This window comes from Equus przewalskii, chromosome 8, assembly GCF_037783145.1.
Source record: "Equus przewalskii isolate Varuska chromosome 8, EquPr2, whole genome shotgun sequence".
In the NCBI taxonomy this organism is placed as follows: domain Eukaryota; kingdom Metazoa; phylum Chordata; class Mammalia; order Perissodactyla; family Equidae; genus Equus; species Equus przewalskii.
The window spans coordinates 17,052,145-17,079,270 of record NC_091838.1 but is presented as its reverse complement, the minus strand read 5'-3'; the positions used below and the strand labels follow the sequence as shown (position 1 = coordinate 17,079,270).

General features: G+C 38.2%; 1 protein-coding gene across 1 annotated transcript in view; it reads left to right on the top strand.

Moving 5' to 3' along the window:
- Positions 1-27,126, top strand: part of C8H8orf34 (chromosome 8 C8orf34 homolog) — a 370,490-nt gene that overhangs the window by 48,883 nt on the left and 294,481 nt on the right.

Below are 27,126 nucleotides of genomic sequence, written 5' to 3'. Positions count from 1 at the left end.
AGTGGAAGGGTCTGGAATCATAGAGAAGGGTCACAGATAGGTTTGTGAATATACAGAATATATTTGTGAGTATACAGAATATACAGAAGACTCTGGGCATGACAGTCTGGATGATAAACTGGGAAGCTCGTGTTTCTGTAGGTGACTCAGTTGGGAGAGATGCGAGGCGAGATGGGTCCTCCTGAGAAGAGACCTTCCACAAGTCATCTGGAGGAAGGCATCTGCTCGCACTGCATCAGGAGCTTCTCGGGCGACACTGTCCTCCCTGCAGATCCGGTGGTGAAGTTGTCTCAGAGGACTGCTTTCTTGGGTGGACTGGAGAGTGAGGGGCTGTGAGGGCATCTGCTTTCTGTTGGAATTGTGGTGTAGGGGCTCAGGAAGAGGAAGGCCAACCTGGAGCAGGACGCCAGGGCCCGCCCCAGAAGTTGGATGTTGTGGAGGCTCAAGTGTGAGGAGTGGAGGTGCTGCCTCTGCCTTGTGGCTGCAGAGCCACGTCAGAGTGACTGGACCCATAAAAATTGAAAAGGAATCACTGATAATTAAATTATTACTACCTGAAGAACTTACTACATGTCAAATTCTGTATTTAAAAATCAACTTATTGGGGCCAGCCTGGTGGCATAGTGGTTAAGTTCATGTGTTCTGCTTTGGCAGCCCAGGTTCACGGGTTCAGATCCTGGGCACCAATGTGCACGTCTCATCAAGCCATGCTGTGGTGGTGACCCACATTCAGAAGAGAGGGAGATGGGCACAGATGTTAGCTCAGGGACAATCTTCCTCAAACAAAGAGAGGAGGATTGGCAACAGATGTTAGCTCAGAGCCAATCTTCCTCACCAAAAAAAAAAAAAAAAAAATTTCTTCCTAGCATTTTGCGACATTTCTGTATACCTGACTGTGTCTGATTTTTATATTCACATTGTACTTTTTTTTAGATTCCATTTTTATCTTTATAGACTCTCTCTTAAAGTTTTTCTTTCATGTAGGGTGTGAGGGAGATAACATGAATTTCATGTCTGAAAATATCCTTATTTTTTCCCCCACACATTTGATTTATAACCTGACATGTTCATAGATTTCTAAGGTCCTTTCCCCAACTCACCCTAGTCAAGGATCTTAATGGTATTGCCCTTTTGTTTTTTAACATAGGGTTTTACTGATGAGAAGTTTAATATCAGTCAGATTCTCTTTATAGGCAGCATTTTTCCCCTCTGAAATCATTTATGATTTTATTTTTGTCTGTGAACTCATAACATTTCATCAGGGTATTTTTAGTTATGAGTCTTTTTGTTAATTCTGAGCTCTTTCAGTCTGATGCTTTGGGTGTCTCTTCAACTTAGGGAATTTTTACTATATTTTTCTTTATTTTCTTGTCTGTGTTGTCACTGTATTCTTCTGAAATGCTTCTTAAAAGGATGTTGGGCCTCCCAAGAGGTGTGGATATGTCTTAATTTATATTTCCCCCCCTTTTTTTTGTATTTTTGTTTCATTTATCATGAGCTTTATTCAGCTTTATCTTTTAGATTATTAACATTGCCTTGAATTTATTGAATCCTTCCATTTCTATTTTGACTTTAGCAATGATATTTTAATCCTCATGGACTCTATATTTTTCTCAGATTTCTCATTTTTTATGGCAGCAAGTTCCTGTGTTATAAATGAAACACTCTTTCCAGTAGTTTCCTGAAATAGCTCTATTTCTTCCTGGTTCAGTTGCTCTCTTTGTTTATACACTCGTACAGTTTTTCCTACAATTTCTGGTTGTCGATTCATATATATGAATGAAAGATCATGTTGCTTATTATAGGTAGCTTATACGGGTTTCTCTGTAGTTGAATAGATCCCCTTGTGTGACCTCTTTCTGGACTGGGAAGGCGAGGTGAATTGGCCTAGAGGGGTTAGCAATCAGGCTTCCTCATACAATACATAGGAGGGAAGCCAAAGTCCCCGAGAAAGGAGGGCCTTGTTCTGGGGTAGAATGCTTTCCTGTGGTTCACTCACAGGCATCTCTCCCACCTTCCATGAGATGTGGAGTCCAGTGTTCCCTCAAGTTCTACTCTGCTGCTTCTTAGAATCTAACACCATTTCCGGAGACTCTCAGACAGATGGCATTGGAAAAGAGTTCTCTGGCCTCACTCTGTGGGTACAGGCCCCAGCTACCAACAGCATCCCTTAGAAGAGGGAGATGGGATCCCAACTAGCCAGCTGCTGGGAAGGCAGCTCTTTAATGAATGACGCTGATGGCTTCCCCTTGGCCTCTGGCTTGTGCTTTAGCTTCAGTGTTCTCTCTGGCTCTCTTGGAAAGAATAGAACTTACCCCTGGTGGCTTGGGCTGTTGGGTCTCCCTTGCTCTGTTGTAACCAATAATCTTACCCTACCTGCTTCGTTCTTCAAGCTTTCTCAAAATTTCTAGTCCATTGATGGCACTCTGTCTTGTTTTCCTGTGCTATTGTGTTTTCATTCTTCAAATAATATCTTTTCTGTTATTTTAATAGGACTTTGGGGCATAGGGAAATGTCTAGGTGTGTAAGATCATTACACAAGAAACCAACATCTATTTAACATGTTAAATGGTACAGAACCACATGGCTTCCAAGTAGTATTTGTGGTCTACATTTAGCATTGAAGGAAAACGTTTTTGGTCAAATAAAAATATATAAACATACACAGCATATTTCATATGGAAAACAGCTGGCAAGATTATTTGTTGCCTCAGCAGGAAATGGATTTTCTTGAATGATTGTGAATCTTTCTAAGTCACCTTGTGGTTTACCAGCTGCAGTGAGCTGGGCCGGACTCAGTGAGAGTTTGCTGAAAGCAACTGGTGTTTATTGTTTGCTAAGGAATTTTAGTCTTAAGTACATGATATCTGTTTTAGTCAAAACATATATCACTCTACAAAACCTTACATAAAGTGTACATAAACAGGATTCAGTACATACTTTCTGTGAATGGGGGTATTAGGTGTCTGTCATTTAGAAATGTATTACCAGCAATTACTGAGGATATCAACATGCTCTTTTACTTTTCATAAACCGTAGGAAATATATGATGTCAGCATGCTGTTAAATTACTTTATATAGGAATTGCTGCCTATACTTAAAGCCATGACTTTAATGTAGATTTCGTACTAAATGCCTTATCAGTTAACTTTTTTGTACATTGACTTGGTGTTCTGCATATTAGCTATAATTGTTCTTTGAATATGCATATGTAAATTTGCATATTAATATAGTGTTTTATAGTTTGGGATTTTAATAGTAATAGTATAGTTTTTTCTATGTGAGAAAATATTTCTAATAAAGAGGAAAGATTAGTACTTAAATGTTTTAGACTTGCTGGATTTAAGAGATATTTTTAAACTAGACCTAACTTTCAACCCGACGTCATCAGATTGTATTGCCCCCCCACCCCTGAGTGTTACTTTTTCAGACCCCTAGGTGGTTCCCCTGTAGTTCTCAGTTGCTTTAACTCTGCAGACCCCTGGGTGATTTTCCTACATCTCTCAATAGTTTGAAATCCTAATTATTGTCACTCTCTCTAATGCTACACCTGTATTCATTCTTGGCAACTTTCATGTACTGGTAGATGACCTTTCCATCAAACTGGCCTCTTTAAGGAACTCTTCTCACCGATGGTTTTTACCTGATCTGCCTTAGCCACTCCTATTGCCATTACGTCTAACTGCAGACTCTCTACAGTCTCACTTTCAAGCATCCTTCTCTCCAGTCATCTCTTCTTGTCCTTCTACCTCACCGCCTCCAGTATCCCAACCCCAACTTTTCTTTGACTGTACCTGGACATCCAATCCCTTGATCCTCCCACCTTTTCATTGTCCCTTACCTCCTTGATGTCCTCATTATGCTTGCTTTCCAGCTTAAATTCTGGGGTCAGTGGCCAGTCATCATGATTGCTCCCTTGCATGTACTCTTAAGTGCCCTGCCCCTCTCTGAGTCCATCCTGCTCAATTAGCTAAACCGTAACCCTGCCTAAATACAAATTTCTAGCTCTTTCATGTCTATACCTGTGCAGCTGAATATGGTTGGGAGGAAAACACACTACCACACTAACTTGTCTTGTTTTAAATTTGTGACCACAGATCTCAAGTGGCCAGGCAACCATCCCATTCCTGGTCCAAGCCCTCTCTTACACTCCTGGGTCACTGTTTTACATCTGTTTCCCTTCCCTCAAAACTCCCAGCCCTCATCTCTCATCATCTGTTTCTGCTGCTTGCTGAAACAATATTTGCTGAACGAATAAATAGAATCATTGATTCTAGGTGGCATTAAAATATTAATTTAAAAATTATCACGAGCATGATTTATCTCATCTATCTGGCTACTTCACAGCTCCTTTTATCATGCCCAAATTGGAACTCTTAGTCTTTTACCCCTAAACCAACCCTTGCTTGTTGTTCCATATCATAGTGAATGGCACCGACATCAGCTCAGTCATTCAAGCCCAACATGCTAGTGAATCATTCTTCAGGCTGCTTTTACCCACCCCCTCCCTGGGTCAGGTTTACTCTTGAAATCTGTGTGAAGTCAGGCCATTGCTTTGTACCCTCACTTATGCTGCCATTATAGTTCAATAGTCTCTGAGCAGTTCTAGCTTCCTCTCTTGACCTTTATATAGTGGCAAGAGAATATCTTTTAGAAGGGTCAATCACCGTCACTCCCTTCCTTAACAGCAGTCATTGGTTTTGCACTCCTTTTAAAGTAATATTCCCACTCGATGCCGTAGCTGACAAAGCTCTGCAAGCTCTGGCATCTGCCTTTCTCTTCAGCTCTCATACTATTCCATCCCTCCTGGCATTCTGACAGCTCTTCAGAATGTATCAAGCTCTTGAAAGCCCAGGAGGCTTTGCGTTTACTGGTCTCTCTGCTTGGAATGCTGGCTTTTTGAATGTCTGGTTCTAGTTTTACCTTCAGGTCTCAGAGCAAATATCACCTCCGCAGAGAGTCTTTCTTCATCACCCTATGTAGTATAATCCATCCCTATCTTTCTCTAATATATTACTGTGCCTTTTGTCCGTTGAGCTTTCCAGAATCTATGTTTATTTTATTTATTGATCCGATTATTTGTTTATTGTCTCAGTCTTCAAAGAGTGTAAGCTTCCTAAACCCTGGACCATATCAGTCTTGTTTATTTTGAGATGAGAGACTACTATGAATATGTGATATGAAAGTGAAAGATGTATCAAGGGAACCTTTGCTATGTGTAGAGTCAAGAGCATTTTATATATCTCTATATTATCATAAGAGATGAAACTGCAGGTTGGGAAGGGTTTTTAGACAGTTTTGAATGCCATGATAGAAGGTGTGTAGTTTTTTGTTTTTGCAGGTAATATGCAGCTACAGAAGGTTTTTAGTAAGGCTATTGACATAATTTATTCATTTATTCATTCTTTCATTTCGCAACTGTGCCAAGAACTGTTCTTTGATCTTGGGAAACAAAGTTGTCTAAGACATGTTTCCTGACCTTAAGAACTCCGCAGAGGGCTGCACTGGTAAAAACATGATTTCATGCAGTGGGATGAGTGTTGTCTAGAATTGTATTCATAATGTTGTTCAAACACTTATGCCTAACTAACTCTGCTTGGAGCTGATCTGAGCTTTTTTTTTTTATTCCAAGTGGTTCTTATTGTGATGTTCACTTCTTTGAAGCTATATTTAGTAGGCATCTGTGATATTATTTGCCTACACTACCGTTCCTTCTTCTTTTAATAAAGCCCATTTCCAACATTCATGTGGCTGTTAAAAAGGCTCTGATATTCTCCACGGCCTCACTGCTCTAGCCACAGTCGATAGCTTCAGGTGGGCACCTGATCATTATGTCCATTCTGCCTCGTCTCTGGGAATTTTTGTATTTGAAACCCAGAGAGTCAAAGTTTGCTTCTGTCAGTTGACCTGAGATGTAGGAGCTAAGTAGACTGGTTGTGTATGTCTGTGTAACACTACAGCCCTGGAGAATGGTTGGTTCAGAAGCTGCCAGGAATTGTGTTTGCCAGCACGTGGAAAAAGCCAGCTGCAAAGAAAGATAAAGTATATGGAGAGATGAAAGATGGAGAGAATGTGGTGGGCTTCAGGCATCTGCCTCCAGTTGTTCCTGAAACCCAGCATCATCATTCCACTTCCTGTAAACTGGTTATTCAACATGTTCTGGAATCCATAAGCCAATAAATCCACATTTTTGCCCATGCTAGAGATTTGACTGAACCATACCTTTTTTGAAATATTATTACTTTATTTTTTTTTCTAGTTTTTTTGAGATATAACTCACATACAGCACTGTATAAATTTAAGGTGTCAGCATACTGACTTGCAAAATGATTATTACCACAATAAGTTTAGTTAACATCCATCACCTCATATAGTTACAAGTTTTTTTCCATGTGATGAGAACTTTTAGAATCTACTCTCTTAGGAACTTTCAAATACACTGTACGGCAGTGTTAACTATAGTCATCATATCATCATGTTGTATATTACATCCCAGGCACTTAATTATTTTATGGCTGGAAATTTGTACCTTTTGACCTCCTTTGCCTGATTCCCCCACTCCCCTCCTCTGGTCACCATGCTGAGTGAAATAAGTCAGGCAGAGAAAGACAAATACTGTATGATCTCACTTATGTGTGGAGTTTAAAAAAAAAACTCATGCAAAAAGAGATGAGATTTGTGGTTTACTAGAGCTATATATTTAAAAATATGAACCATGGAAAATTCTCTAACTCTCTAGTTTGCACTTTACACAGAGTGATCATCAAATGCATGGCTTCATCTGTCCCCTTTGCAGGGATCATAAGGAGAGTTGTTCTTCAGCACATGCTACGGTAAATGGTACCCACAGTTGGAGACTCTGCTCAAGATGGCTTTTCTGTTTGTGCTGCTACACACATGTGGAGCCTGGCTTGTGTTCAAGTCTTCCTTTTTGTTAATCTTATGGGATAAACTTAGCAATGATGTGATATGTCTTTGGAAAGTCACTTAAAATTTCTCTTTCTCAATTTCCGTATTCTAACATGAGCAAAAGAATCCTTGCTTCACAGATTATTGTTGTGAGCATGAAAAGAATTCATGTCTAAAGCACCTAGACTGTTCCTTGTAGACGAAGTTTTTCTTTCTTCGTTCTCTTAACTAGGCTGTGTGATTGGAAGGTGGTATTTCATAGACTTTGGGTTCTTAGGTGGAAGATTAATGTTAAGGTTGCAAATAATCTTTAAACAACTCCTCTAGCTGGTTAAAAACTAATTAATTTATGACACTTTCTGTGTAAAGTTGTTAAACCATCTTCACTCCTGGCAGCGCCTGACCCATTTCCCTGTTGTATTTCTCAGTGAAGTGCTCATCACCTGTCAACGTGTTATATAATTTACATATTTATTTTATTCATTGTTTTCTCCCTAACACAGAATGTAAACTCCCCGAGAACAGGGATTTTTGTCTGTTTTGTTCACTTCTGTATTCCAACTATCTCAAACAGACACTGGCACACCGTAGATGATCAGTGAATATTTATTGAATCAATGAATAATTAATATTTTAGAATAATATTATGTCTATTATCTGTGTTGAATTTAACATCAATTTCTAAAACAATTATTTATAAACTTTCCTCATTTGTGTTCCTTAAGTGTTACACTATTACTTTCCCCAAAGCAGATGTTCCGGCACATCTTAAAACATGGGAAAAGGGAAGGATGGAGGAAAGATGTAGGTACAATATGGGGCCAGCTACTCTCTGGTCCCATAAAATACGTCATAGTTTTCAGCAACTGCTGTTAAAACTACTGTTCAGTGTTTTAGTATACATAGTAATTCCCAAGATCCTTTTGGAGATCCCAACTGCCATTCTTTTAATTAAAATATTTTCCCATCAAAGTTTGAAAAGTTAATAGACTTTATTATTTTAAAATAATAGACTTTTTAAATTAATAGGCTAAGTGCTTTATTTCTTAGAGAACTTTTAGGTTTTCTGAAAATTTGAACAGAAAGTACAGAGAGTTCCCATATACCTTTTTCAAATTAAATTTTCAGTTTACTGGGAACTTACTCCACAGATATATTAGTACATGTACAGAATGGACCATATATTATTGCAATTTGTGTTAGTAGAACATTGAACTTGACCTAGTGTTTCTCAATGAGGCTGATTAAATAAACTTTGTACACCCAGTAGACTATTGTACAGCTGATTTTCATTCCATGTACTGACATGAAAATACCTAAAAGATATGTTATTAAATGAAACACTGAGTTGTAGAAAATACGTTACTTTCATGTGAAAGGAGGGAATAAGAACATATATTGTCCTTGAGCACATTTTTATAAGTAATACTGAAATAGTTTAGTAATGGTGCACTAGATAATTTGGACCAAGCATTCAACTAGGGAAACTGAAATAATTGGTCAAAATTTAGAAAACATCTGTTTGAGAGCTTCAAAGAGCTAACAAGTTAGTGAAGGATGACTGGGCTAAGATCAAAGAGGACATGGAAATTCAGCATGGTGAGTCATGTGTTTGGGGCTACTTTTCCCCTGAGGGTGTTGGTCCTTTCCAAGAGGCCAATGAGAAGCTTGGGAGTATTTCTCATAACCTCACCGGGAGAGGGGACTATAGTTGTAGACCAGGACTGCCAGAAATCAGGATACCAAAAACCCTGGCACTTTGGGTTGAGACCCAGAAGAACTTCACCCTAGTAATAAAGGTCTAGAAAACTAATTCTCACAAACCTGCATCCCAGCTTTGATCATCTGGAGTTCCAGAAAAATCTAAATTCTTGAAATGGATTCAAAGTTATTGTAGGACATTAGTTTCCACAGGTACCCTGCACCTACCTCCTACTTTCAGGAGGAAGGTAACATCATCCTAGGCCTCAAATCACTCCTAAAAACAAATTATCAAATGCAATATCTGAAATACAATTAAAAAAGAAAACCAGGCACGACATCAGGAGGAACCCGTAGAGATAAGAGGCAATCAAAATAAATAAGCAGTCTAGAGATGTTGTCAGGCACAGACATTAAAATAACTATTCTTACTATGTTCAAGGAGATGAAAGGCAATACTAAAATTTCAAGAGAACTTCTGCGTAAAAAATATCTAAAGATAAAGAGTGCATTATCAGAATTTAAGAACTCACAATATAAGTTTAATAGCAGGATTAACACGGCTGAAGAGAAGATTTGTAAACTCAATGATAAGTTAGAAGAAAATATCCAGAATGAAGCTCATGGAAAAAAAGAATAAAAACAAAAGAAGAGTTTATACAGTAGGAAAGCAGTGAGAAATTTTAAAGCACATTCATTTGGGGTCCCAGAAATAGAAGATAGAGAGAATGGAGCAAAATAATTATTTGAAGGGATCATAGCTGAAGATATTTTATTCCAAAATTATGAAAGACAGCACCTCATAGATTTAAAAATCCTAATGAACCACAAGTAAAGAAATTAAAAGGAAAATCTGTAAGTAAACATATCATAGTAAAACTCCAAATTAAAAAACAAAATAAAACTATACTTCAAGTTTTGGAACAAAATGGTGTAGCCTCACTTTACCTGCTCCTCCCTTCTAAATACAACTAAATACCTTGGACATTCCTCAACAGACAATGATAAAAGGACTCTAAAATCTGGAAAGAAGGAGGACTGGCTTGGAAGAACAAAACCATGATGAGTTCTCTGGGTTTTCTTTTTATACTCCATATATACCGGACCAAGAACTAAAGAAGCTTGCATCCTGGAACCACCAACAGATACAGATAAAACAAAACAGTGCAACACAACAACAAAAGCTGCTCTCACTGGCCAAAGGACCAGGAAACTCCAACAGAAAACACTACGTAACTGAGGCATTCAAATAATTATTTAGTTAATATTATCAATTATGTCTTCTGACGTCAGCAACATGGTGGAGTGAGCTGTCCCCTTTCTCTCTCCCCCTTTTGAACTACAACTAAATGGACATTCACTGACCAATGGAGGAAGCCCACACAGCACAACAGGATGCCAGAGAGACACATGAGCTATACATCTGAGGGTGGACTGACCGGCCCCCCGGGAAGTGGCAGAGATAGATGAGCATGCCCTGCTCTCCCCCATTAGCCTGGTGCACACATATGAATGCTTTCCAAACTGGTGTAAACACCCGGAAAGTGGGAACATGCACTGGGGCGACGTAGGAGGAGGTGGCAGTAACCTTTAGCCAGCACTTGTAGTCTGCTCTCCAAGCAGGGTGGGGGAGCCCACCGTGTGCTGTGCCATCAAGGAGCAGCCCCAGCTTGGGGCCCAGTTAGGAAACCCCAGCCACCAAGCAGGCATGGACTCTAAAAAGAGTCCATAGCAGATCTAGTCCTGGAACAAACACTCCCCAGATGTGTGCCAGCGCTCACAGTCCTGCCGAGCCCCCAAAGAGGGACCCAGTCCCGAGCAGCTGCAGGAATAGGTGCAGCAGCTTTAAGCTGCCTCAGGCTCACTTTCCTGGCAGGGAGGGTGAGCCCATTGTGCTGCTGTGCCACTGAGGAGCAGCCCCAGTTTGGGTCCCAGTGAAGAAACCCTACCCACTAAGCACAGAGGCCCCGTGGACCATGGACTGGACCGTAAACAGAGTCTGCAGCAGATGTAAGTGCTGAAACAAATGCTACCCAGGCTTGCGCCAGCACTCACAGTCCTGCTGAGCCCCCAAAGAGTGAACCTGTCCTAGGTAGCTTGGGAAAGAGGCAGTGGCAGCTTTTAGCACACTGGTGATCACTTTCTGGTGAGGAGAGGGAGCTCAGAGTGCCCCTGAGTTGCCAAAGAGGTCCTAGCCCAGCAAGAAAGACCTGCCCACCAAGGAAAGTCCACACAAGTGCCTGAATGCTCCCCAGGCTAGGGCAAGCACCCATAATACCATCACAGCTTCCAGCAGATGGAGCAGGGCCAGAAACGCTGCTTCTACTCCCACCTAGCCGTAACGGGGAATCTATGTCCTAAGAATGACACACATGCCCCTACCAAAGCTTAGCTTGTCAAGCGCCATGAGAAACTGCAGGAACTACTGAGACCAGAAGAAAAATGATAACTGTCCAGGAACCAACGCTGAAGACACAGAAATATACAACCTAAATGACAGAGAATTCAAAATAGCTGTCATAAGGAAGCTTAATAACTTACAAGAAAACATGGAGAGACAATTCAAGCAGCTCAGCAATAAAATGACTCTCTTCACCAAAGAGATCAAAACTATAAAAAAAAAATCAAAAATACAATCGATGAAATAAAAAATAATCTAGAATCATTGACAGATAGAAGTGGTCTTCTGAGGAAAGAATCAGTATTCTTGAGGATAAAAATGTAGAAATTCTACAGGTGGAGGAGGAGACAGAATTAAGAATTTTTTTTAAATGAAGGAATTCTTTGAGAAATATCTGGCTCAATTAGGAAAAGCAACATAAGGATTATAGGTATTCCAGAGGGAGAAGAGAAGGAGAAAGGAGCAGAGAGCTTGTTCAGAGAAATAATTGCTGAGAAATTCCCAAACTTGGGGATGGTGTCAGATTTACAGATAAACGAAGCTAATTGTACACCCAACTTTATCAATGCTAGAAGATCTTCTCCAAGGCATATAATAGTAACAATGACAAAAGTTTGTGATAAAGAAAGAATATTAGGAGCAGCAAGGCAGAAGAAAATAACCTATAAAGGAAACCCTATCAGGCTTTCAATGGATTTCTCAGCAGAAACCCTACTGTCTAGGAGAGAATGGAATGATATATTCAAATTACTGAAAGACAAAAACTTTCAGCCAAGAATACTCTATTCAGCAAAACTTTTCTTCAGATACGATGGAGAAATAAAAGCTTTCTCAGATAAACAAAAGGTGAGGGAGTTCATTGCCACTAGACCTCCCCTACAAGAAATAATTAAAGATGCCCCTACACCAGCAACAAAAAGGCAAAGGTATAAAAGTTCTGAGCAAGGAGATAGACAGACATGATCAGAAACCTGCAGCTCTCTATAAGAATAGGGAGGCCGAGACTCAATTACAACTTAAAAGAGAAAGGGAAAGAAAGCATCAAAAGTAATTATAAACACTTCAACTTAGCCACAAATTCACAAAATTAAAAACAGAACAATCTGTAACAGCAGTTACTCAGAAGGGGACAGGAAAGGGAAGGAACCTATTTAGGTTAATGGAGATAAGAGGCTTTGAGAAAATGGAATATCTCATTTATAAAATCTTTCATACAATCCTCATGGCAACCACTAAACAAAACATCACAGCAGAGCCATAAGTCACAAAAAAAGAGAAAAGTAAGAAATCTCCCTCAGAAAACCAACAAAATGAGATGGCAGTCAGAAATACAAAGGAAGAGAAACAGTGGAAACAGAACAACCAGAAAACAAGAGATAAGATGGCAGCATTAAGCCCTCATATAACAATAATCACTCTATATGTCAATGGATTGAATTCTCCAATCAAAAGACACAGAGTAGCTGGATGGATTAAAAAACAAGACCCAACAATATGCTGCCTCCAGGAAATGCACATCAGCTCCAAAGACAAACATAGGCTTAGAGTGAAGGGATGGAAGACAATACTCCAAGCTATTGGCCACCAAAAGAAAGCAGGTTTTGCCATACTTTTATCAGACAAAGCAGACTTCAAGTTAAAAAAGACAATGAGAGACAAAGAGGGGCAGTATGTAATGATAAAAGGGACAGTCCATCAAGAGGAAATAACACATGTTAATATATATGCACCTAACACAGGGACACCAAAGTACAAAAGTTAAAAAATATTGGCAATGAGAGACAAAGAGGGGCAGTATGCAATGATAAAAGGGACATTCCATCAAGGGGAAATAACACGTATTAATATATATGCATCTAACACAGGGACACCAAAGTACATAAAGCAATTATTAACAGACCTAAAGGGAGAAATTAACAGCAACACAATAATAGTAGGGGACCTCAACACCCCACTCACTTCAATGGACAGATCATCGAGACAAAATGTCAGCAAGGAAATAGTAGATTTAAATGAAACACTTGACCAGATGGATACATATAGAGCATTATATAGATACATATAGAGCATTCTATCCAAAAACAGAAGAATATGCATTCTTCTCAAGTGCCCATGGGAGATTCTTAAAGATAGACCATATGATGGGTAACAAGGCAAGCCTCAGTAAATTTAAGAAGATTGAAATCATCCCAACCATTTTTTCTGACCACAATGCTATGAAGCTAGAAATCAACCACAAAAACAAAACTGGGAAACTCAGAAATATGTGGAGACTAAACAACATGATATTGAACAAACATTGAATCAATGAAGAAATCAAGGGGGAAATTAAAAAATACCTGGAGAGAACAAAAATGAAAATACAACATAGCAAATCTTATGGGATGCAACAAAAGTCGTCATAAGAGGGAAATTCATAGTAATACAGGCCCACTTCAACAAGCAAGAAAAATCTCAAATAAGTAATCTTAAAATGCACCTAACAGAGCTAGAAAAAGAATAGACAAAGCCCAAAGTCAGCAGAAGGAGGGAAATAATAAAAGTCAGAGCAGAAATAAATGAAATAAAAGACTGAAAAAAACAGTAGAGAGGATTAATGAAACTAAGAGCTGGTTCTGTGAGAAGATAAACAAAATTGACAAACGCTTAGCCAGACTTACCAAGAAAAAAAAGAGAGAAGGCTCAAATAAATACACTTAGAAATGAAAGAGGAGAAATTACAACAGATACTGCAGAAATTCAAAGAGTTATAAGAGAATACTATGAAAAACTATATGCCCACAAATTTGATAACCTAGAAGAAATGGATGAATTCCTAGACTCATACAACCTCCCAAAACTGAATCAAGAAGAAATAGAGAATCTGAATAGACCTGTCACAAGTACAAAGATTGAACCAGTAATCAAAACCTCCCAACAAACAAAAGTCCAGGACCAGATGGCTTCTCTGGAGAATTCTACCAAACATTCAAAGAAGAGTTAGTGCCTATCCTTCTCAAACTATTCTACAAAATTGAAGAAGATGGAAGACTTCCTAACACATTCTATGAGGCTAACATTACCCTGATACCAAAACCAGACAAGGACAATATGAAGAAGGAAAACTACAGGCCAGTATCTCTAATGAATATACATGCAAAAATCCTCAACAAAATATTGGCAAACTGAATACAGCAATACATTAAAATAATCATACACTGCGATCAAGTGGGATTCATTCCAGGGATGCAGGGATAGTTCAACATTGACAAATCAATCAATGTGATACACCACATTAACAAAGTGAGGAATAAGAATCCCATGATCATCTCAATAGATGCAGAGAAAGCATTTGACAAGATCCAACTTCCACTTATGATGAAAACTCTCAATAAAATGGGTATAGAAGGAAAGTACCTCAACATAATAAAGGCCATACAGGACAAACCCACAGCCAACATCATACTCATTGGGGAAAAACTGAACACCATCCCTCTGAGAACAGGAACAAGACAAGAGTGCCCACTCTCACCACTCTTATTCAACATACTACTGGAGGTTTTGGGCACAGCAATTTGGCAAGAAAAAGAAATAAAAGGAATCCAAATTGGAAAGGAAGAAGTGAAACTTTCACTATTTGTAGATGATACAATCATATATGTAGAAAATCCTAAAGAATCCATCATAAAACTATTAGAAATAATCAACAATTACAGCAAAGTTGCAGGTACAAAGTCAATTAAAAAAATCAGTTGCCTTCCTATACACTAACAATGAACTAACAGAAAAAGAAATCAAGAATACGATGCCATTTACAATCATAACAAAAAGAAGAAAATATCTAGGAATAAACTTAACCAAAGAGGTGAAAGATCTGTACATTGAAAAACTATAAGACATTATTGTGAGAAATTGAAGAAGATGTAAAGAAATGGAAAGATATTCCAAGTACAAGGGTCAGAAGAATAAACATAGTCCAAATGTCCATACTACCTAAAGTAATTTACAGATTCAATGCAATCCCAATCGAAATCCCAATGACATTCTTCACAGAAATAGAACAAATAATCCAAAAATTTATATGGCACAACAGAAGACCCTAAATAGCCAAAGCAATCCTGAGAAAAAGAACAAAGCTGGAGGCATCACACTCCCCGATTTCAGATGGAGAAAGGCAAATACCGTATGATTTCACTCATATATGGGAGATAAAACAGCAGCAAGAAGAAGCACATAGATACAGAGAATAGATTGGTGGTTACCAGAGGTGAAGGGTGTTGGGGGAGGATGAAAGGGATAAAGGGGCACATGTGAACAGTGACAGATGGCAACTAGATTTTTGGTGTTGAACACTATGTAGGCTATACAGAAATCTAAATAAAATAATGTACACTTGCAATTTATATAATCTTATAAACCAGTGTTACATCAGTAAAAAAAAAGAGACTGGAAAAAGGAGTGTGAAGTAAATCCAAATCAAGCAGAAGATAAGAGGTAAAAGCACAGAAATCAATGAAATTGAAACCAAAAAGAGAAAATCTATAAAGCAAAAAGTTGACTTTTAGAAAACAGTCAACAAAATTGATAAATCTCTAGCAAGATGACAGAGATAAAAAGAGAGATGATGTAAATCTTCACGATTAGGAATGGGACAAGGGATATCACAGTAGATCCTGCAGCCATTAAAAGAATGACAAGGCAATACCAAGAGCAACATTATACTCATAAATTCAACAAGAAATGGACCAATTCTTTAAGAACTACAAACTACCAAAACTTTATGAAATTATCACCAATTTTATTTCTTCTAGAAAGTGGAAGAGAACATTTCCCAATTCATTTTTTGAGGTCAGTATTACCCTGATACCAAAACCAGACAAAAAAAGGCCAAAAAACAAAACTATAGACCAATATATCTTGAGAATGTAGATGAAGAAGTTCTCAAAAAAATTTCAGCAAATCAAATCCAACAATGTATAAAAAGAATTATATAGCATGGCCAATTGAGGATTATTTCAGATATGCAAGGCTAGTTCAGTATTTGAAAATCACTTAATGTAATTCAACATATCAACAGGCTAAGGAGGAAACATTATATATTAATTGATGCACTTCCATCATTTGACATAATTCAACACTCACTCATGATAAAAACTGCCAGTACCTTAAGAATAGAGGGAAACTTCCTCAACGTCATAAAAGAATTTACAAAAAGCCTATAGTAACTCATACTTAATGATGAAAAACTAAATGCTTTGCCTCTAGGATTGGGAACAAGGCCGGGATGTCCACTGTTACTACTTCTGTTCAACATGGTACTGGAAGTTCTAGTGACTGTAGTAGAACAATAAAAAGAAATAAAAGGCATACAGATTGGAATGGGAGAAATAAAACTGTCTCTATTTGCAAATTACATGATTGTCTATGTAGATAATCCCAAAAAGCTCCTAGAAATAATGTGAGTCCAGTAAGGTCATAGGATGCAAAACCAATACACATAATCAATTGCATTTCTCTATACTGACAGAGAACAAGTGAAAACTAAAATACAAATATAATACCACTTACAATTGCTCCAAAGAAAATAAAATGCTTAGATACAAAACTAAACAACAACAACAACAAAACATGTGCCAGATCTCTATGATGAAAATTACAAAGTACAGATGAAAGGAATTGAAGAAGACCTAAATAAATGGAGGTACACACTGTGTTCATGAATTAGAAGACTTACCATTGTAAAGATGTCATTTTACCCTAAACTGATAGGTAGGCTTAATGCCTTTCTATCAAAATGTCAGCAAGGTCTGTTGTAGACATCATCAGGCTTATTCTATAATTTATACAGAAAGGGCCAAGAAAAGCCAAAATAATTTTGTAAAAGAATAATAAAGTGGGAAGAATCGTTCTTCCTGATGTTAAAACTTAATATCTGAATACAGAAATCAAGACATTATGATGCTGGTAGAGGGACAGACATAGATCAATGGAACAAAATAGAGAACCCAGAAATAGATACACTAAATATGCCAGTTAATTTTTGACAAAGAAGCAAAGGCAATTCAATGGAGGAAGGATAGCTTTTTCAATAAATGGTGCTAGATCTATTGAACATCCGTAGGCATAAAACTGAGACTTGACCTCAAACCTTAAACCTTGACACCTTTTGCAAAAATTAACTCAAAATGAGTCATTGGCTTAAATGTAAAACATACAACTTTAGAACTTTCAGAAGAAAACTTGAGAGAAAATTTTCAGGATTTAGAGCTTGATGAAGAGCTCTTACATATGACACCAAAAGCATGATTCACAAAAGGAAAAATTGATAACAGAGACCTCATCAAAATTAAAGACTTTTGCACTATGAAAAATCCCATTAAGAAGGTAAAAAGTGAAACTATGGGATGGGAAAAAAATATTTTCAAATCACGTATCCAACAAAGTAGTAGTATCTATAATATAATAATGAACTTTCAAAACTCAACAGTAAAAAGCCAAATAATCCCAGTAGAAAATGGGCAGAAGATCTGCCTAGACATTTCACTGAAGAAGATATGCAGATGGCAGTAGTGTTCACCTATGATGGTCTAGTGTATCCCTCGCCAATTTGAAGATATACTCGTCATAGAGGCATAAATGTGTTACATCTTTTCCTTAGCTCATCAATTCTGAGAGGGAGTGCTGGGTGTGCACTATGAAATTTCCTCATTATTCTGTCATGCTGAGCACCATGTTTTAGTTAAACATTCTTTATAAATGGTAAAAGGCTAAAATAAAGTAATTCTTACTCAACTAAGAGACATCCTCTTTCTTAAGGCGACTTCTACATACATCTATTACTTCCATCATGGATTGATTTAATTAATTTCTTTGAGTTTTGAAGTGCTTAACTATTTCTGCTATGTATCACCTGTTTTGTACTCCTACAGAGGTATTCTCAGGTAGGATTGTGGAAAGTCCTACCTAATGCCAAATAAGTTGCTTTGATGGACTGTTAACGTTAAACAATATAAATTCCCTAACTGAAAGTGTTTCCAAGTATTTCCATATGGTATGCTAATATTTCTCACTGGGGTCTTTGATGTTTGCCTAGAAATTTAACTATGAGCTTGTACTTTTATATGAAAACTGTCTCAAAGTGGATACTTAATATTCAATAACTTCATCTGAGAATTTATCTCTGTATTAGAGGAAGGATTAGCAGGCATTAGACAAAATGTTACATCACTTGTCATCATTTGATGGTTCTGCTGGTTAGGTTTATTTATTGTTTGCCTATTTTAATTATAAGCAGAGAGAATTCAGTGTCTAAGATTGATCTTTAGAACTTAGAATGATTAATTTTTGGTTGTGGTATTTTCATTATTCTTAAACTTTATTATAAAACAACTTATTTTTTGTTTTCCTTACTCGATTATATTCCATAAGATAAAACATGTTAGGCTAATTAGATGCCCTTTCTTGTTTATTACAAATGAGTATCATAAACCTAATTTTATATTAAATCATATTTAAGAAGGGCCAAGAGCCTTTCAAACAGAGATGTGCATTTTCTTATTCCCTAGGGCTATTTGGTTGTGTTTGGCTGTGTGGCTGTGATTGTTTGCGTTGGTGGGTTGTGGGTGAGGGGCAGGTGACCTGAAATGAGTAAGGAGTTAACAGACACCTTTTTCAAAGTGCATATATACTAGTTGGGTTGTGCATCTTGTATGCAATCCTTTGGTATATGGTGAATGACTGAATCTATGCAAAATACTTGACACTTTGTGCATATTGGTCTCAATAAATACCTGATATTTTTAATCATTGCTATTCACATTGCTTCCTTTCCTGTTGAGCTCATCTTTCCAATGAAATCTCAGTTTTGATTGGGAATGAGAGAAGTGGGTTTAGGGCAGGCTTGGGCATGGTCCTGAGGAAGGTTGAAAAAAACAGTGGACAGTCTTGAGTTCTCTGAATGGAAGGATCTGACAGGAAAACACCAAACAGATACCTGGCCCCTTCTCATTTCTGCATGGGAACCTCGATACTGCTTTGGAACCCATTTTTTGCTGAAGCCAAAACTCATAACAGAGCTTGGAGGTGTCATGAGGCAGAAAAAAATTTTCCTTGTTTTACTTCCATTCAGGAAAATGGAATGAAAGAGAAGGCAAACATGGGTTCGGTGTGGGTGTGAACCAAGGAGGATTCTGTCAATTGGGAATGGTGACATCAATTTAAACTAAAGCTGTTTCAGAATGAAAGGTGTTTTAGGGACAATTGAATTTCAAGTGGACATTCTTTCGTTTATTTGTTGACAATTCCATGCCCATTACTTGCCTAGTCATGAAATACAGCTGGGTAATGGTGATGGGGGTGAGTGTTGGAAGGTTGTGATCTCAGATGCAGATTTTTAATAAGACCTAATTAAAATCAGAAAATTGAAACATATGCAGATTTAGAATGAATTAATTTAGACATTAGATCTTAATGCCAGTTTTGAACTAAAATAACATTGTACAGATGATAATGCGCCATATGCAATTATTTAACATAATTATAGGTGTTAAGTAAAAAATATATCTGATTGACATCACCTCCATTATTAATAGAGTGTCATGTCTCCTGCATATTTATTGATTTAGCAAAAAGACTGTGTAATGAGAAAGTCCTGAGATTTTGGAAATGGTTTTAATTTTGTTTCCTGATAACTTTCCCCTGAGGTTAAGAAGGACACAAGTATTACTTACCTCTAAAGGAAATGAGGCAAAAAGTAACTTACTCTCAGGTCACAAATTTTTAGGCAAAATGCCATTCTGTCTCTATGCTGTGGGACCCAGAGCAAGAGTTCTTAACCTGGAGTCAGTGAAACCTTAAAGGGTCAGAGCGTGGATGAGTAAACACCCAGAAATGTTACGTAAAACTTGCTGTTTGTGTGAATGTGAACACGTGCTTTTTTTCTTTTCTTTACCAAAGGATTCCATAGCTTTCATCAAATGAAATGGATCTTTTATTAAAATAATTTCTACTGTTGCCTGATTACTCATACCAGTTTTAATAATAAATGACTCTTTGATGAGCTACCAATTCACTCATGGTTTTGCTTTTATCTAGCGGACATTAAAATTAAAATGTATTTTGTGACAATCATCATTGCTATTTAGTTGGTATCATTCTCCAGCTCACTAATTGTGCCAGTGTTCTCAACAGTACAAGGTTATCTGTTATTAGTTATAATAGCCCTAAATTCCAGTAGTCCTTACATGTTATATAATACAAATTTGCAATCGTTGCTTAATGATTTATGTTCTCTAGATTGTTTTTCAAAGTTCTTAAAAATAATTTTGTCTTTATATGTGTTTATATTATAAAACTAAATATATGAATTAAATTCATACCAGTAAGAAAAATATAATTAACAAAAAAAGAAACACCTATAAATGCAGGGGGCTGTCTCTCTAGCTCTCTCTCTTTATATATATATTCATGAAGTTAAAAACTGTAGTTGATACACTTCCTAAATCATTCTATGAGGCCAACACTACCCTGATACCAAAACCAAACAGGGACAATACAAAGGAGGAGAATTACAGGTCAGTATCACTGATGAACAGATGCAAAAATCATCAACAGAATATTGGCAAACCAAGTACAGCAATACATTAAAAGGATCATACACCATGATCAAGTGGGATTCATTCCAGGGATGCAGGGATGGTTCAATATCTGCAAATCAATCAATGTGATACACTACATTAACAAAATGAGGAATAAGAATCACATGATCATCTCAATAGATGCAGAAAAAGCATTTGACAAGATCCCAAATCCACTTATGATAAAAACTCTCAATAAAATGGATATAGAAGGAAAGTACCTCAACATAATAAAGGCCATATATGACAAACCCACAGCCAACATCATACTCAATGGTGAAAAACTGAAAGTCATCCCTCTGAGAACAGGAACAAGACAAGGGTGCCCTTCTTGTCACTCCTATTCAACCTAGTACTGGAGGTTTTGGCCAGAGCACTTAGACAAGAAAAAGAAATAAAAGGAATCCATCTTGTAAAGGAAGAAGTGAAACTCTTGCTGTTTGCATATGACATGATTCTCTATGCAGAAAACCCTAAAGAATCCATCAGAAAACTATTAGAAATAATCAACAACTACAGAAAAGTTGCAGGGTACAAAATCAATTTAAGAAGATCCATTGCATTTCTGTACACTAACAATGTACACTAACTAATTCTGTACACTAACAATGAAATCACAGAAAGAGAAATCAAGAATACAATCACATTTACAATCACAACAAAAAGAATAAAATATCTAGGAATAAACTTAACCAAAGATGTGAAAGACCTGTACACTGAAAACTATAAGATATTATTGAAAGAAATTGAAGAAATTGAAGAAGACATAAAGAAATGGAAAGATATTCATACTCATGGGTTAGAAGAACAAAAATAGGGAAAATATCAATACTACCTAAAGCAACCTACAGATTCAATGTGAACCCAATCAGAATCTCAATGACATTCTTCACAGAAATAGAACAAAGAATCCTAAAATTTTATGGCACAACAAAAGACCCTGAATAGCCAAAGCAATCCTCAGAAAAAAGAACAAAGCTGGAGGCATCACAATCCCTGACTTCAAAAAATACTGCAAGACTATAGTAATCAAAACAGCATGGTACTGGCACAAAAACAGACACACAGATCAATGGGACAGAATTGAAAGCCCAGAAATAAAACCACACATCTATGGACAGTTAATCTTCTACAAAGGAGCAATGAACATAGAATGGGGAAAGGAAAGTCTCTTTAGTAAATGGTGTTGGGAAAACTGGAGAGACACATGCAAAAGAGTGAAAGTAGACCATTATCTTGCACCATACACAAAAAATCAACTCAAAATGGATTAAAGACTTGAATGTAAGACCTGAAACCATGAAACTCCTGGAAGAAAATATAGACAGTACATTCTTTGAGATTGGTCTTAGCAGCATCTTTTCGAATACCATGTTTACTTGGGTAAGAAAAACAAAAGAAAAAGTTAACAAATGGGACTACATCAGACTAAAAACTTCTGCACAGCAAAGGAAACCATGAACAAAATGAAAAGACAATGCACCAACTGGGAGAAAATATTTGGAAATCATTTATCCAACAAGGGGTTGATCTCCAAAACATATAAAGAACTCATACAACTCAACTATAAAAAAAACCCAAACAACCTGATCAAAAAATGGGCAGAGGATATGAACAGACATTTTTTCAAAGAAGATATACAGATGGCCAACAGACACATGAAATAATGTTCAGCATCACTATTTCTAAGGAAATGAAAATCCAAACTACAGTATTACCAGACACCAGTCAGAATGGCTATATACAGTACCAAGACAAAAAACAACAAATATTGGAGAGGATGTGGAGAAAAGGGACTCCTCATATACTGCTGGTAGGAATGAAAACTGGTGCAGCCACTATGGAAAACAGTATGGAGATTTCTCAAAAAATTAAAAATAGAAATACCATATGACCCAGCTATCCCACCACTGGGTACTTATCCAAAGAACTTGAAATCAATGATCCAAAGAGATTTATGCACTCCGATGTTCATTGCAGCATTAGTCACAATAGCCAAGACGTGGAAGCAACCCAAGTATCCTTCTATGGATGAATGGATAAAGAAGAAATGGTGTATATATGCATATGTATATATATAATGGAATACTACTCAGCCATAACAAAGACAAACTTGTCCCATTTGCAACAACGTTGCTGGACCTTGTGGGTATGATGTTAAGGGAAATAAGCCAGACAGAGAAAGAGAAATACTGCATGATTTCACTCATGTGGAAGATAACAAATACATGGATAAGGAGAACAGATTGTTACCAGAGGGGAAGGGAGCCGGGAGGTGGGCAAAAGGGATGAAGGGGCACATATGTATGGTGATGGACAAAATTAAACTATTGGGGGTGAGCACAATAAAGTGTATTCAGAAACTGATAAATAATTACACCCGAAATTACACAATGTTATAAACCTTTATGATCTCAATAAAATTACTTGGGGGGAAAAAAGTACACTGAGGAAAACTAAAAGAACAAACTGTAGTTGATAATAAACTATGAGAAATTTATTAGTTCTATAATCAGAAAAAATAAAGCCAGTAAGATGCAATGTGCATTTATAGTAACACATGTATGCTATAAAATATGTGATAAAAATGGTAATAATAGTAGTGGTAAACATATAAATATATAAAAACATGATATAAATATATAAAAATGTAATAGTAATCATGAAGATATTAGCTAACACTTCTTTTGGGTGGATCATAAAGGGTTCGGTCAGGAAAACAGAAGCCTCTCTATCTGGGTCATATAGGGTTTAATACAAAAGAGCTTACATAAGGGACAGTTAGAAGGTTGGGGCACAGAGGCCAGGGAAATACTGCTGAAGGTGGGGGTGGGGTGGGGTTGGGGGTGGGGGAGCAGCCGACCTGGAAGACCTTGGCCTGGAGCACAGAAGCAGGTAGTTCTCAAATGCTGGCCTGGAAGCCACTGCAGTTCTCCAGTGCATTTGCAGAGCTCCCACAGCTATCCCAGTCTGCAGTGGAAGTTTCCACAGATTTGTGGGGAAGCTGCTATGAATCTCTCATTAGCCCTCATATTTGCCTGCAGTCAACTGCAAAGAATAATTTCTTGGCTTCTATGTACTTTGCAAGTCTCCTGTGAATTCCTCACACTGGGAAACTCTAGCCCAAATCATATAAAGGAGATTCTGGGAAACAGTTCACAGCCTTAGAAGGAAATGTTGGACAACCCATCACAGTAGGCCACATACATCCCAACCACTTTATTAATGCTTTGCCATCATTTAGTCCTCCTGGCAACCCTATGATGTAGGTACTATTTTTATTCACATTTAGTAGATGAAGTATTGAATATTAAAGTGATAAGTGCGTTGCCCAAAATCATATAGTTAGTAAGTTGAAGATGAGTGATTAAAAGAAGTGTCTGATTTCAAAGACTTGATAGCTGATTATTCCGTATGCTGTATCTTCTATTGTATTTCGGTTACATTAGTAGTTAAGCATGAATCAAATCCTCTGTTGATGACAGCTGCTAATATATTTTGTTGGCAACTTGAATGCCTCAAACTTAAGTAGCCTGTGAGTGCAAACAGCATCATATTAAAACCATTACCTATATCTTATCAATTCCGAAGTCCCTTGACTAAAATTTCCACAAATATTTTTTTCCAGAGCAGGAGTGCTATTACCTCTTCTGTTGTTGTTTCAATTTATATGCACCCACAGCCAAAATCTCCCAGGGATCCTGGCTAAAGGAAAGCTTGAAAACCACTGAAATAGCAAATGAGGACGATGCCCCACACCACAGCCCGCCTGATTACTGGCTGAAAAGGGACCAGGCAAGGCCCTTAGTAGAAGATGCCCAGGCGGCTTCTCTCCAAATCTACTTGCCAAAGCTCAGGGCAGCCACTGAGCCACAGACCTCAGCTCTGGGGAGGCCATGGTCACTGAACTGAAAGGCAGGGCTGGACCCTAGGCCTCGAGCTGGGAAGCACCTCCGCCCTGTGGCTCCAGCATCTCCAGTGGGTGTGAGGCTGGAGTCTCCGGGATGCTGGGCGGGACAGGAGGGGTGGGGTTTCTGGCAACAGAACCCTCTGTGTCCGGAGGCACAGAGATACCCTGGTTCGCCGCAGCCAGCTCCTGGAGCGCCAGAGGATGGCATCTAGGGCGTGGTCTGGGCTCCGGGCTCTGGGGATGTCTGCGTCCCGGGACAGGCTTGGGGCAAAGTCCAAAGAGCCGCGTCGGTGGCTTTCCCTCAGGACACTTGCGGAGGCGGCAGCATCCCAGGGCAGTAAGGAAGAGTCACTTAGGGTCGCATGTCGGGGACCCTGCCCCCCACGCGCTCGGGCGCCGTCAGGTCTCCGGGTCAGGCCGGCAGGAGTCCTCCAGGACGCCCCAAAGCTGGCGGCTGAGCCCAGGCCCGGGTCGCGCGCTTGCGCGGGCGTCTGGGTCTGCGCCTGCGCGGGGCTCCGTCGAGGAAGAGCTGGGCGCCGCCAGGGAGCGCAGCATCCTGGCGGAGGCCGTGCGCGGCCCATTGGTGGCCCATGTAGCGGGTGACTCGGCACAGTCTCCAAGTTGGTGAGGCTCTGGCTCCCAGGGAATTTCATGTCACAACTCTTGCACTGATGGTAAGAATTGTAGATGAGCCCCTCTCCTTCCCTGGAACCACAAAACATTCCCTAATGGTATTCAGCCTCGGTCCCTGACACTGTCTTGCTGTTCTAGAATACTTTTTTTCCTTATGGTGAATGATCCCTGTGGAACTTTCTGCAGTCAACTTTCTCTTTCCAACTTGACATTCCAGCTGCCAGACTCCTTTCTCATCTTCTCCATCTAACGGCCCCTCAGTTCTGTTTCTGTGTGTCTAAATCCTAGTGGGGGGAAAAACCCCAATCTTTTTTATTGCCAGGAGCATCTTTGCAAATCTAAGCTTTTAAATTTTTATGTTTGAGAAGAAGGTTTCTGTCAAGTTCAAGTCCTCATAATCATTCGGGTTCTAATGCCAGTGTGTACGTGGATTGAGTAAGAGGCAGGAAAATTCCTCTTATAAATACAATAATCTAAATCTAGACTCTTGCCCAGCCAAGATACCCAACATACCCAATTGCAAACGTTAACTGTTTTCATTTTCTTATGACTGAATTTCTTCTGTGTTTAATCTCATATATTCATTAATGGAATATAAGGGTATCCAAAACTACTTACTAGACTGATGGTATTTAAGCAATTAAACAGTGATTACTTGGTTTATTATGATTGTATGATCCATCTTCTAAAGACAATGTAGGACTACTTCATTTTATTTTAAAAGAAAAAAATACCCTCAAAAACTTTCCATCTAATTTGAAAGGTTAAAAAAAAATGCATGAGCTCTTCAGAGATTTCAGGATAGAAATTGCTGTGGCTTTAAAGCCTTGTTATCTGACCTAATTTTGCTTTATCTGGGTGCCCAGGCCTTCTGTTGGTCCCTCTATTTATTTTTCTATTTTCTCGTAGCTTTTGTAATGTACAATGAATTTAAATAGAATGTAAAATATCTCTTCTACAGAAGGAAAATCCAACATGTTTTAAATTGCATTCCGCTGATGTATAATTGGAGTTTAATTGAACCCTGCATTGCTTTACCACAGTAGAAGAATGACCTCTTTAGTAGTAACTATAGTAATTGAGAGTTTTATATAACAGAAGACCTGTTTTTAGGGATATAAAAGTGTGTTACATTTGATAAATATTTTGCTTCACTGTGTATTTATGGCAGAAATCCTTTGCTCTTTTTAATTCCAACTCTATGATCAATCTACACACTTTTGAGATACCTTGAATTATTTTATCCATGTCTCTGAGATCAACTTGGAATCTTGTCATCTACAAAGTTCATTTAGCTTCTACTCAGATAAATTTGTGTGTTCCTGGACTGCTATAAATGCCAACAAATATCCCTGAGATAGCATGACAGTAGTTTCTTGTATAGGATGTCAGAAGAGTATATTTTGCTGGGCTAAGAAATCAATGAACATTTTAATTGTTTTTTATTAGGACAATAAGGGACTTATTGGTTAGGTTAAGCCTCTTTACAAAGGTATCCTTAGAGACTGAATGATGACAAGCCAGCCATCTAAACATCCGAGAGAACAGCATTCAAGGCAGAGGAAATATGCCACCAACAAAAAATGGATGGGCGATTTCCAGTACCCCTCAGTTGGTACTCATATTATCTGATTTTCTGGCCTACTCACTGGAGCCACTGGCTCTCACAGAATCTGAACTTAAAATGACAATTGACAGACTATTATTCTGGGCTAAAACCAACAAGATGAAATGTGACCCATCCGAGTCGTAAAATGGTGCATGCAAGTTCACAAACCCAGTTACACAGCACAAAATGATATCCACGTGGCTTGGCAGCCGTTCATATGAGAACAGTCTGGGGATTCTAATTGACCACAAGTTGGAGCTTGAGCTTTGCTGTTCCTGACTGGAAAAAACAATGTGTAGATATTACCCTCAGGCAAATTTCTGCCCAATTTAAGGTGTCATTAGAGCTG